Raw genomic sequence first — 5,000 nt, forward strand, 5'->3', positions numbered from 1 at the left:
TCCGATAGAGAAGAGAGAGATGAAAGAAGATAGACAAGAAATCCAATAGGAGGAAACACTTTTCAATAGAGGAATCGGTATTCTAATGACTTGAGTGGTTCCAGTATAATACAAATGAAAGAAAACGGGGAAGGACATCATAATGCGATACTAATCTTAAAAGAGGGGGATATGGCGAAATCGGTAGACGCTACGGACTTAATTAGATTGAGCCTTGGTATGGAAACCTACTAAGTGATAACTTTCAAATTCAGAGAAACCCTGGAATTAAAAATGGGCAATCCTGAGCCAAATCCTTTTTTCCGAAAAAAAAGGGTAGGTGCAGAGACTCAATGGAAGCTGTTCTAACAAATGGAGTTGACGACGTTGCGTTAGTAAAGGAATGAATCCTTCCATCGAAACTCCAGAAACGATGAAAGATAAACGTATTACGTACTGAAATACTATATTGATTAATGACAACTCGAATCTCTATTTTTTATATTTCTATAATTTTTTATATTTATATTTATATATATATATAAAATTATATATAAAAATGAACGAATTGTTATGAATCGATTCCAAGATCTACAAGTTGAAAAAATAATCGAATATTCATTGATCAAATCATTTACTCCATCATAGTCTGATAGATCTTTTGAAGAATTGATTAATCAGATCGAATAGAATAAAGATAGAGTCCCATTCTACATGTCAATAACGACAAAAATGAAATTTATAGTAAGAGGAAAATCCGTCGACTTTTAAAATCGTGAGGGTTCAAGTCCCTCTATCCCCAAAACCCTAAAAAGGCCCGTTGGCCTCTTTAATTATTTATCCGTTCATTAGCAATTCAGACTTTGTTATGTTTCTCATTCATTCGACTCTTTCACAAGCGTATTTGAGCGGAAATTTGATTTCTTATCACAAGGCTTGTGGTATATATTCTATATGATAGACGTACAAACGAACATCCTTGCGCAAGTAATCTGTGAAATTTGAATGATTAACTGTCTACTGTACTGAAACTTCGAAAGGCTTATCCAAGCCCTGAAATTTCGTATATCTTCAAAAAGAAGACTTTGGAATACCTTTTTTCTTATTTACAATTGACATAGACCAAAGTCATCTATTAAAATAAGGATAATGTGTCGGAAATGGCCGGGATAGCTCAGTTGGTAGAGCAGAGGACTGAAAATCCTCGTGTCACCAGTTCAAATCTGGTTCTTGGCACATCATGAATTTGTATGAGTATCTATTCTACGGATTCATTAATAATATAGATCATGAAAAATACTGATACATGATGATGTCTGGAAATCTACCCTTTAACTAAACTATATATATTTTTTACTCTATTTATAGATGTCGAAAATAGACAAGTAAAGATAAAGAGGATATTTATAGAAATATGTAAAGGATGTATATAGATATGTAAAAGAAAAGAATTTTCTTTTGTTTCCTCTTCTTTTTTATTTGTTCATACTCTGTCTCCTGGCGTTCAATTCCTATTTTATACATATTTGAAAGTTTCAATTAGTTCCTTATAAGACCCAAAAGTCTAGTCTAGGGGAGTTGAAAGGCGGGAATGGCCAAGATTCATCTCAGATACAGTACAAATAGAATCCGATTCTCTTTTCATATTATATTTCTTCATTTCACCCTATGTGACTTTTTAAAGCACATCTATAAGTCATATGCGTGATACATAGTTCATAATGCAGAACTCATTTAGTTCATCCTATTAGCTTGTGGCTCATCCAAAATAAGTATCTTACAAATTGGATAATCTCACCAAATCTCTAATTGTATTTTTTTTAATCAATAATAATAAGATGAATGAGACTTCAATTACTATGCTATATCTATAAGAGAACGTAAAAATGTATTTGAATATCTTGAGTTGTCGAAGTGAAGATTAGTTTCGTATTATTTAATGAGCATCTTGTATTTCATAAAAATTGGAGGGCAATATAATCCTTACGTAAGGGCCATCCTACCCAACTTTCAGGCATTAAGATACGCTTTAGACGTGGATGATTATCATAAGAAATTCCCAACATATCATAAGATTCCCTTTCTGGAAAATCCGCACTTTTCCAAACCCAGAAAACAGACGGAATTTTAGGATTTATCCTTGCGGCAAATACTTTTATGCATACCTCTTCCGGTTGATCTATACCATACTCGATTCTCGTAAGATGATACACACTAGCTAACAGTCCGCCTGGTGCTACATCATAAGCACATTGGGAACGTAGATAATTGTAACCATATACATATAAAATGACTGCAATGGAATGCCATTCCTCGGGCTTTATTTGTAAAGTCTCTATTCCTTGGTAATCGAAACCCAAAGATCTATGAACCAGTCCATGTTTGACTAGCCAAGAAGACAAATTACCCTGCATCTTCTCCCCCCCCCATTTTTTTATTTTTATTTGTATAAGTATTTCCCATTTACAATGAAAAATTGATGAAGATTCACTCGTTCTTTGCTTTGTTATTCTGTACAAAAAAAGTATACGGCCTAATTTACTAATTCGTAGGAAGAGACTGCACTTTTGTATTTGAAAAAAGTTTCAGGAGGGATGATCTCTGAAGTAGATGATGGTTGATAGAGTAATCCTTGATCGTAATTTCCAGTATTAGTACTTGGGCCAACATGAAATTTGTGATTGGTAGTAAAACACCGATTTTCCTCTTGAGACTTAATTCGATCTTCATAGATTTCTCGAGATATTTTCTTACGAAGTTTTGTTATAGCATCTATAACAGCCTCGGGTTTAGGCGGACAACCCGGCAAATACACATCGACAGGAATTAACTTATCGACTCCCCGAACAGTACTATAAGAATCGGTACTGAACATCCCTCCTGTAATTGTACATGCTCCCATAGCAATAACATATTTTGGTTCAGGCATTTGCTCATATAATCTTACTAAAGAAGGAGCCATTTTCATTGTTACCGTACCCGCTGTTAAAATTAAGTCTGCCTGTCTAGGACTAGATCTTGGTACCAGTCCATAACGATCAAAGTCGAATCGTGAACCTATTAATGAAGCGAATTCAATGAAGCAACAACTGGTACCATAGAGAAGCGGCCATAAACTGGAGAGTCTTGACCAATTTGAAAGATCATTTGATGTAGTTGAAATAACTGAAGTTTGGGTTGTTCGATCAAGTAAGGGAAACTCGATGGAATTCATAACTGTCTCAATGTTTTTTTTAATTGTCTGAATATTCAAAAACTAAGACCATTCCAATGCTCCTTTTCGCCATGCATAAACTAAACCGACAATTAGGATAAGCACGAAAATTAAAGCTTCTATAAAGACGGATACCCCTAATACATCAAAACTCATTGCCCACGGATAAAGAAAAACTGTTTCAACATCAAAAACAACAAAAACTAGAGCAAACATATAATAACGGATTCTAAATTGTACCCAAGCATCGCCCATTGGTTCTATTCCCGATTCATAACTCGAAAGTTTCTCTGGCTCTTTGCTAAGAGGGGCTAAAACTCCAGAAATTAGAAATGCCAAAATAGGAATAAGACTTGATATTATTAGAAATACCCAGAAAATATCATATTCGTAAAGCAGAAACATAAACGTACTCCTATCAATGTGGAAAATATACCGGATTAGTCGATCGGTACATGTCTCGTTTGAAGATTCATCCACTATAATCCTATTTATATAATATCTATTATATCCATAATAAATATATATTAAATATTATATATTTATATAGAGAGGATACATATAGTCGGAATTTCCATTTAGGAACTTTTAGTGATTGAAGAAGGAAAGAGAAGACGACTACTTTAGTTTTGTGCTTTACTAGATAAGGTATACCAACAGAAAAGCCTATTTGAGAATGTTTACAATGAAAGTTACCAAAGATCTTCGTTTCTCAAACTCTAGCTTGTCCACAAATAAAATACAGTAAGTCGTTCCTAGATCCATGTGATTTACTAGTGCATTCGATTTGCATTGGGTTATGGTGGAGTTTTTAACCGGTTTCATGTCATGATTTTGACTCCAAAAATTTACTAGAATTGGGTAGGTATCCCAAAGAAAAGAAGTATTACTAATTTCTTGATTTTGTATGGGAAAATAGGAAAATTTTCATATGTAATTCATCTACAAAGATAAGACATTAATGATGAACCAAATCAAGTGGCCAATTACAAACAATACAAACAATAATGAGGAAAGGAAAACGATTCTATTTTTGAATTATTAATAATATAGGGCTATACGGACTCGAACCGTAGACCTTCTCGGTAAAACAGATCAAACTTATTATTATCAAAATGATTTGAACTGTTTCAAAGACCCAACATGCATTTTTTTGCATTGGGCTCTTTCATTAACTGTTATAAATAAGTTAGTCTACCATATTTTTTCTTGACAGAAAGAAAGGGAGATGGTTCCATGTGCTCTGATTCATTATTTTGATTCGAATCTCGGAGCACTACCAAAGTTTTTCAAAGAAGGGGTTATCCTGACGTAGGTATGCTTCTGACCTAGATCAACTTAAGTTAAATGGAATCTCTATCGTCCTGCTTCTGCTTAAAGAATAAAATATGAAACTTCATACACCTTAAAGTTGTTCATAAGATAGGACGAAAGATCATTTTTTTTGAGGTCCTGATACTCATTATGCCTAGCATTGAATAGACTGGGTATTCACCTTATCAATATCTCAAATCAATGATGGATTTTTTTAGTGCCTAAATGGGGCACTCGATTCGGACCGAACTTTTTGTCAGGCTACTGTTCTCTTGTTTTGTTCCCTAAAAGTAATAGAGTAAGACATCGATTTCTCAATAAGATCAACTTTTTTGATTACATGATGTACTTCTCTGAAAAACATTGGCGCGCGTGTAAACGAGGTGCTCTACCAACTGAGCTATAGCCCTTGTGATACATATCTTATCATGTAGATAATTTCTTGTCAAGATGAATATTCTATAATCTATTTTGTTGATTTGTTTGATTGGTA

General features: G+C 33.8%; 1 non-coding gene across 1 annotated transcript; it reads left to right on the plus strand.

Annotated features, from left to right (window-relative positions):
* The first annotated feature begins 1,142 nt into the window (after positions 1-1,142).
* TRNAF-GAA (transfer RNA phenylalanine (anticodon GAA)) lies at positions 1,143-1,215 on the plus strand. Its single transcript has one exon. It is a non-coding gene; the product is annotated as a tRNA-Phe (tRNA).
* Positions 1,216-5,000: the final 3,785 nt, after the last annotated feature.

The sequence above is a fragment of the Cucumis melo genome, unplaced genomic scaffold (genome assembly GCF_025177605.1).
Source record: "Cucumis melo cultivar AY unplaced genomic scaffold, USDA_Cmelo_AY_1.0 utg001768l, whole genome shotgun sequence".
NCBI classification, from domain to species: domain Eukaryota; kingdom Viridiplantae; phylum Streptophyta; class Magnoliopsida; order Cucurbitales; family Cucurbitaceae; genus Cucumis; species Cucumis melo.